Source organism: Gossypium raimondii, chromosome 4 (assembly GCF_025698545.1).
Source record: "Gossypium raimondii isolate GPD5lz chromosome 4, ASM2569854v1, whole genome shotgun sequence".
Lineage (NCBI taxonomy): Eukaryota > Viridiplantae > Streptophyta > Magnoliopsida > Malvales > Malvaceae > Gossypium > Gossypium raimondii.
Genome location: NC_068568.1, coordinates 25,501,699 through 25,510,989, shown reverse-complemented (window position 1 = coordinate 25,510,989; position 9,291 = coordinate 25,501,699).

The window sequence follows — 9,291 nt, the reverse complement described above, 5'->3', positions numbered from 1 at the left end:
GGGAATTAAAATATAGTTAATATGACGAAAATAACTAAGAATGTTTAAGTCTTATTCAGCAGCTAAATTAGCTAGCAAAATTTAAATTCGGTTTCAAGTAGATTGCACGGGGAATTTGATGAGCACTCCCAAACTCGATCAGTTATCCCAGCTGAAGTTTCCTCCCAAGCTTTTTCAACTAAAGTCGAAATTGCTTCTTTGAATTGCTTGGATCGAGCTCGATTAATTCGACCATTTGGTAGCTCCATTGGATCACGAACGGATTCAGTTGAGCCCTTAGACGAGTTTGTATCATCCCCCCACTTTAAGGCGATTTGCCCTCAAATCGTTGCCTACATCAAAACGAGACAAGTCAGACACATCAAAACTCGTACTTACGTTATACTCACCCGGTAGGTCCAATTTATAGGAGTTATCGTTGATTCGTTCCAATACTTGGAACGGGCCGTCTCCTCTAGGAAGTAACTTGGATCTTCCTTGCGCTGGGAACCTCTCCTTTCGCATGTAAATCTAGACCCAATTTCCCTCTTCAAAACGATTTATCCTCAAATCATGCCATTTGCTTGAAAACAATCTTTGTTGATCACAATACCTTAAGTTATATCTTTCTTCCATTGATTTGAACATAAATCTTTCCGGAACCTGAAAGTCAAAAACATTTTCAGAAACAAAATTAGAATGAAGGATTCCTTTCAATCCATCACTTACACGATCTTGGAACAATTCAAAGATGTTGCAATTCATATAAACATAATGAATATCAAGCGTTCCTTTCAAATGATGTAAATTCAAGTTAACTTCGGGATCAAAAACAAAGTTTTGTCTTACCATTCCAATCTGACCCCAAAGTTTAATGGCTGGCAACACAGAAGAAGCATTAAGCAATTGAAAGTTATAATCATGCCAAACATGCTCAAATCCTTTCAACCATAATATAGAACAATAATCTCCGGGGTCAAAGATTTGATGTTGACTTTGTAAGCCATCAGAATTCATATATTTCGTTTTCAAAAATAGTGATAAAACATGGAGCAAATGGAAGTGGCCAATAGATTTATACAAAATAGAATTATAATGTTCACCTTCTCTCAACAATAACTTAGGAAAATATGCTCCAGGTTTAAACACATGGTTTGATCGCTTATTTTTTAATACAATAGAAACCTTTCTTTCAGCAACAATTCACACATGTTAAACAAAAAAAAATTAGACATACTCACGTTCAAACAATCAGAACTCTTAAAATTCCTTCGAACAGGCAGGGATATCCACAAAATTATCTCACATGGATTTAGAGAATTCACATAGCAGTCTAAATCAAACAGATTAAGCTTTTTATATGAAAACTCTTTATCACATATGAAAATCAAATTTTGTTGACATATCGTTGGAACAAAGACTTCAATGTCCAAATAATCTTACAGTTTGATGTTATTCGAATCAACACAAAATAAATAATGAAAGAAACACCTTAAGACACTATTCGGAACAGAATCAGCAACTCGATTCAACGAACAAAACAGGTTGTCATGAAGAATTTTTTTAAGATTAAAGACATTGGCACACTTGTCAACGAAATTCAAAGAATACCAACTTGATTGGATCTCAAGAGGTTCCTTACCTTGCTTACCTTGAAAGATTTGAAGAATATTTTCACTCTCCAACTTACTTTTTTCGATCAATTGGAATCGTCTCTCGTCGGTAAGGTATTAAAGTTGGAACTCGTCCTTGGGTGGAATCTTATAAACGTCAAATGGAGAAAAATCAAAAGGCAAACTTGAATGTAGGTTAGCAAAAATAGTTCTCACCTTTTTTTGACTACTCTCTTCTTTTTCACTCGTTTCTTTTTCAATCTCTCTTTCTTTTTCAACAACAACACTCGTTTCATTCACACTTTCTTTTATTTCTTCGATCTCAATGAAACATTCATCTTTCACATTGTCTTTTCTTTCGCTCTCATTTTCCTCTTTTTAATTTTCAAATTCTTTTTCAAAGTTCTTTTCTTGATCACTCACTTTTACAATTTCAACAGAAACTTTCAACTTAATTTGATCCTCATACACTTTTTTGGAGTAAGAGGGGCTAAAGTTACAGTTTTTCCCAAATGTTTAAACGTGTAACGGTTGGTGTATCCGTCGTGAATAACCCTCCGGTTAAATTTCCATGGTCTTCCTAGAAGAAGATGTCTGGCGTGCATAGGTATCACGTCGCACACAACCTCGTCTTGGTATTTTCCAATAGAAAAGGCAACGAGCACTTGTTTAGTCACCTTTAGTTCGCCTCCGTCACTGAGCCATTGCAACTTGTAAGGGTGCGGATGCTTGGTAGTGGTTAAACCAAGCTTTTCCACCATCATAGTGATGGCCACATTTGTGCAACTTCCACCATCAATTATAACACTACATACTTTACCTTGCAGATGGCAGTGAGTATGAAAGGTATTCTCTCGTTGCTGCTTGTTCTCCACGTTTTAGAGGTTAAAACTTCACTTGATGACTAAGAATTCGCCATCAATAGCATATTCTAAATCCTCCTCTTCATCGGATGGTTCATTGGGCTCTTCCTCTTGTTTACCCTCGGATTTAATTTCTCCATATTCCCGAATGAACATGGCATTTCGGTTGGGGCATTGGCTTGCTATGTGACCCCTTCCAAGACATCTAAAACACTTGACGTCTCGGGATCGAATAGGTGTAGCCTCTATCTTCCCTTTGCTCGTTTCACCACTTGGATTATTAAGCTTTGTGGCTCCACTAGCCTCCTTGGCTCAACTTGAGCCTTCGATTTTACTATCACCTTGTCCCCACTTAGATGTAGAAGTGGTGTTGGGTAAGGCTCGGGAAACACCTTTTCTTTTCAATTGTTTATCCACCTTGATTGCCATATGGACCATGTCGATGACTTCAACATAGTGTTGTAACTCTACGATGTTGGCAATGTCTTGGTTGAGACCAGCAAGAAATCGCGCCATGGTAGCCTCACGATCTTCCTCCACATCGGCACGAATCATGGCTACCTCCATCTCCTTATAGTAGTCTTCTACACTCTGGTTACCTTGGGTAAGGCTTTGCAACTTTTAATACAGCTCTTGGTGATAGCTTTTATTTTGCTTAAAATTGCACAAAACCGAAACTCCCTTTGTTGTATTGCTCACTTTTGTATTTTGCAACAAATTTTTTTTATATTCAAATCTTTCTTTTTTATATATATATTTTCTTCAACCTGGGAGAATAAAAACGACGATACGTGCTTAATTTTAACTAGCTCTTATACCAAATGATATGAACTCATATTCGTTGTTGAAATCGAGTCGTTTGTTGCCCGATTGTAAAATTAAGTATCAAAAGGTTTTCGTTTGGAAAAAATTGTTTCCAAAGGTTGATAGTTTACAAAAACAAATAATTAAAAACTAGTTTTTTGGAAAAATGGAATTCAATCTTAACAGCAAAAGAAAGAACCTCTATTAAGGAATAGAGACCCGAATCTTATAAGCTATCAAGGGGAAAGATGGTTAAAGTTAATAGGACCCTGACCCTCTATCTAGGAAGATAGGAACCAATTGGTATCAAAGGGTGAACGCCACACTCAAAGAGTGATAAGTTCAAAAGAATCAGATTGACGCCACTAGCAAGCTAGATAAGTCAATTTGAATCACTAAGAACAACGAGAGTTGAACAACTCACAAATAAGCTATAATTCATTCAAAGTCCAAAAGTTTTTTAAAACAAGTTACAAACAAGCTATTTATAGGCTGCTTGATTTCCAGCCGAATAGACACCAAAATAATTACAACTTAAATAAATCTGGAGTTGACTTAATTCAACTAAACAATTCTTTGAATGGCTTAAATGATCAGCTTGTCCATTGGAGTTCCCAAACAGACTTGAAGCTTGACACTTGAAGTTCCCGATCATCCATTGTAGTAGACTTAATAATTGAGGTGAAGGAAGCATTAACTTGATCGATTAATATTGTTATGAGCTAGAATTAATGCTTCATGGTTTACCGAATGGATAACTAGCTGATGAATGTATCTGGTGGCAACCGAATGGCCCTTAGGTGTGAACACTCAGATTTGGCGGGTTCTTTGGTGAGAACACCAAGTACTAAATGGTCAATTAATGTTCTGGCTGATCAGCTCACACAAAGTTTAATGTTTGTCCCATCGTTTCACGAATGGTCACCTGAATGAGTACACCAAGCAGCTCCAAAGTTCATGAATAATCTGGTGCATGATCCTCCTTAAATAAGCTTCAATGAATCTGGAATACTGCATGAATGTCCAGCCGCCCAATTGAATGACCTGTAAAACAAATTAAAGATTCGATTAAGACAAACTAAAAAAACACAAATTAAATGTGTAATAAGCTAAGACACAATTAAGATGTCTAACTAAAACATGCATTGATGCTATTCGAATTAAAGCATACTTAATAGACATAAATCAAAGTAAGATACTAGGACAAATATTAATAGATCTAAACAACAAAAACAATCAGACATATAATAATGTTATAGGGAATTAAAACATAGTTAATATGACGGAAATAACTAAGAATGTTTAAGTCTTATTTAGCAGCTAAATTAGCTAGCTAAATTTAAATTTGGTTTCAAGTAGATTGCACGGGGCATTTGATGAGCACTCCCAAACTCGATCAGTTATCCCAGCTGAAGTTTCCTCCCAAGCTTGTTCAACTAAGGTCGAAATTGCTTCTTTGAATTGCTTGGATCGAGCTCGAGTAATTGGACCAATTGGTAGCTCAATTAGATCATGCGTACTAACCCTATTGGCATGCCAATCATATGCTAATCGTTTATTATGTCCAAACGGGCAATTTAACAAAATTTGTAACTTTCATAAATCAGGGGCACTTTCATGTTTCTCAATACACATGTTGTAACCAAACCGTAATAATTCCAAAATCAAATATATCATATTTCACAAATATTCAACAGTTTTCAAATAAGTCATTTCTCACCTTATATTCTGTTATCATATTTTGGTTCCCAACTCACAAATTAAACATCATATATATACATTCACAAATCAGCAGTAAACATTATATATATAAATATGTACATTTCTATACCTATGAACTTAACTAAATTGATTTTGCAGCAAATACGACTCCAATGACTAATCAGCAATTTTTCCTTTTTCGCATTTGTCCATCGATTGATTCGTTTCTTGATCTATATATATTAATTTAATTTAATTATCAAATTAAAATACTTAATTTCATGTAATTTACCCTTTATCAAAATTTTATACTTTTACCTTAAACTTTCACATTTTATTCAATTTAGTCCCTAAACCCTAAACTTCAAATTTAACATAATTAAACTCAAATCATGCTAAACAAATTTTCCATAGTCCCTATACAACCCATATTTATTACATTTTTCACAAGAGTTTCATGTAATTTTAATATTTTAACAACTTAGTCCCTAAATACAAAATTTACTTTACAAAATTATCCTATTTAACTATCAAACTCAAAATCTATCATAAAACTTCAAAAACATCACCAATTCATGAATGGAAACTTCTACAAACTTTACAGTTTCACAAAATAGTACCTGGGCTAACTAACTCCAGCTCCCGAGATTCTAAAAACATAAAAATTACAAGAAACGAGCTAAAAAAACTCACCAATTTGAACCACAAAGGATTGACCGAAAGCTTTAAAACCAACCTTAGTTTTTTTTTCTTTTCTTTTAATAGGAAGAAATGATAAACAAAAGGAATGAAATGTTTTCCTTTTTGTTTATTTCTCTTTAACTATTATTCAGTATAATATAATTATAATTATAATATAATACATTTTAGTTAAAGAATTCCTTCCACTACCGTCCATTCACTATTGAAAATGGTATAATTATCATTTAAATCCTTAAACCAATTTGAATCATGCATTTTAGTTAATAAAATCAATAGAGATTAACTTTTACATCTTTTACAATTTAGTCCTTTTCTTTAATTAACTAACAAATCACTAAATTTTTGAACCGAACTTCAATACACCCATATACTAACTCCATAAATATTTAATAATAATATTTATGGCTCGATTCTATAAACGAGGTCCCAAAACCTTATTTTTCAAAATCACTTGACATGGACAAACCACTTAAACTTAACTATTCATTCAAATAACAAAAATTACCAAAACACAATTTATTATAATATTATATTTTACTTGTAAATATTAAATAATTAAATACAAGCTCGCTTGTCAAAATCGTGATCCTAAAACCACTATTTCTAACATCACTAAAAACGGGCTGTTACATTTGCTCCTTACAAAGCTTCCACAACTATCTCTCCTTTGAAGCAATGAAGAAGATGAAATAAGGGAAGAAAATGAGGCAGAATTGAGACGAATCCTCTTCCAAAAGTCACCTCTCAGCTATTTATAGCCCTTCTTGCACGGTCTCCAACCATGTAAAATCCACCCTTTAAAAATGATTATGTTTCCCACTTACGAGTCAACTAGTTTAAATCCAACCAAACTGGCCTTAGATTTCAACCAAATACTAAATTGGTTATTTCCTCCCCTCGATTTTCCAATAGAGATCACCAAATTATGTCTCCTTTCAATTTAATCCATCAATTATTTCTAAATTTCCAGACTTAATGAAAACTCAAAGAAAACTTAATTATAAATATGCATATCAACCTGCTAATTCAAGCATTAAAATCTATTGCATAAAACTGTATGGCTCCAAATTATCAAAATATATCAAACCATCAAAATAAACACCATGTCACAAGACTCAACCTAGGTACATGCCCATAACATTATATACATACAAAAGAACACAAAGTTGATTTGAGCTGAGTTTAGCCACTGACGTTGTATTCTTTTTGACTTTGATCTATTAACAACCTGCTTAAGACCTATGTGCGGAAACAAACATAACGAATCATTAAGTATTGAATACTTGAAATCAATATATGAATAAATTGAAACTAAATTAAGCAACATAGGTAGAAATCATTGAATCACATATTAACAAGCTTTAGGTTAACCTTTCAATTTATATAATATTCCATGTTATTTGTAACACCCCAGACCCGACACAATTGTCGAATCCAAAATGTGAGATGTTACATTCTTTGCCAAAGCAACTACAATTTCATTTCAATATTCAAAAGATAAATTATGCAAAGAATTGTGTATTAAAACTTCTAAAAACATTAATTATTCAAATCTGGGTTATAAATAGGCTTATGAAACCTCTTACGAATCTTCAGTAATAAATGAGGGACTAAAATGTAAAATTGACTAATATAGGGGTGTTGCTGCGACATCAAAGGATGAATGTCGCGACACTGAGGGCAGTAGTTTGATGTCGTGACTTCAATAGGGATAAGTCGCGAATATGAAGAAAATAGCTCGATGTCGCGACTTTAACTAGGGCATGTCGCAACATTGAAAGTGGAGGGCTTAATGTCGCAACTTCGGCTAAGGAATGTCACGACAATAAAGGCAGTTCCCTGAATTTTTGCATCCTTTTCCTCAACCCTACCAAGCATCCATTTCATTTGATCCAAATGACCTAAAAATTCAACTTATTACTTTGTACGTATTAACACAAATGCAAAATTACCATCCTTGACATATCAAACACCTATCAATACATGATCACAAGTACATAAAAATATTCATTTACTTGGCAAGCAAGAACAACTAAATCACAAGAATAACATGGCCAATTAGGCAAGTAAACCATTAACTCACTAGATGAATACATATACATATCACCAAATGTATATGGTCATGCTCAAAAAGTAAACATTTCCTATCATATGTACCAAAAGGACAATTTGAACCCAAGGACCAACCGAAACATTAGGTACATACCATTTTCTATAAACATAAAAAAACTATACAAACTTAGCTGAGTCGAGATTTGAATTTTGGATGTTGTCATACGCCTCAAATTCTCAAGATCTAATGATACCTGTGAACAGAAATAAATAAACCGTACACTGAGCAATAGGCATAGTGATGCTAACATGATTTAAACAATAATCAAGTAGAAGCAATATATCAAATGCAACCAAATTGTGATCCAACTATCAACTAAATCAAGTTTGCATCTCTTGTCTCATATGCATAACCTCATATCATACGTCATTTAACATTTCATACAGGAACATCAATTTCCTATTACCTTTATATCTTAATTACATATATGGCATAGCATATCACAAAATTCATTCCATTTTCTCATTACTATCTCAAATCCACTAATTCATTTTACAACTGAATCGGCCCTCAGGGCTTGTAATAACTAGATCATATGATCTTTCACATGCCATACTTTTAATGTTTAAAAATCTAGATACCATTATACAATTTAATATCCAATATCAATAGACAAAATACATATTTTTATAATCCCTATTAACCGAACATGGACTTAAGATAAATATACGGATAATCTAACCATCACACCATCAAAACTGGCAACCAGTGCCTCATGGGTATAAACCGAAGTATATAAATTTGCCTAGCTTCTCATCAGTACGTCTGAAGTATAATATGCGCTCTATGCCTCATCAATATAAATTGAAGTAAAATCTCGTACACTAATCCTATGACATGCCAACTATACCCCACTCGACCTGAGACTATTAATAGTGTCACATCCCAAAATTTGGTCTAGTAGATTGGGTTAGTGGACCGGGTAGCCGATTCGGGTCTAGGAATTAAATTCGGGTCTAGGAATTAAATTTGGGAATAATAATAAAATGATAGTGGTCTAAAATTTGGTTAAGGAATTTAGAATTAAGTGGTCGAAAAATGATTACTTTAACATGGTTTTTAAAAATAAAATCAGATTTAAAAAGAATTAAGAAAAAAGTGTTTTAATTAAAAGATGACTAATTTGTAAAAGGCTCAAACTTGAGAGTTACCAAAAAGTAATTAATAAAAGTTTTAAAAATAAGTTTTTTGTACACAACTACAAAACCCAGACACCTTTTTTCCCTCCTTCATTTTTTCATTTGAATTTTTTCCAAACACCAATGTAAACAATTTTCTCTCCAAATAAATCGATCATTCTGATTTTCTCACCTCCCAAACACTAGATTTTCTCTCAATTTTAAAGAAAACACTCAAATTCTTCTTAATTTCTTCATTCTTCTCCAAAGGTTTTTCAAGAAATTAAAGCTTCAACTTATTTTTCTTCTTTAATAAAGGTTATATTCTGATTCTTGATGATATTTTTAAGTATGTTTCTTTTACAAATCAATATTTCATCACTTATAATGAGATTTCT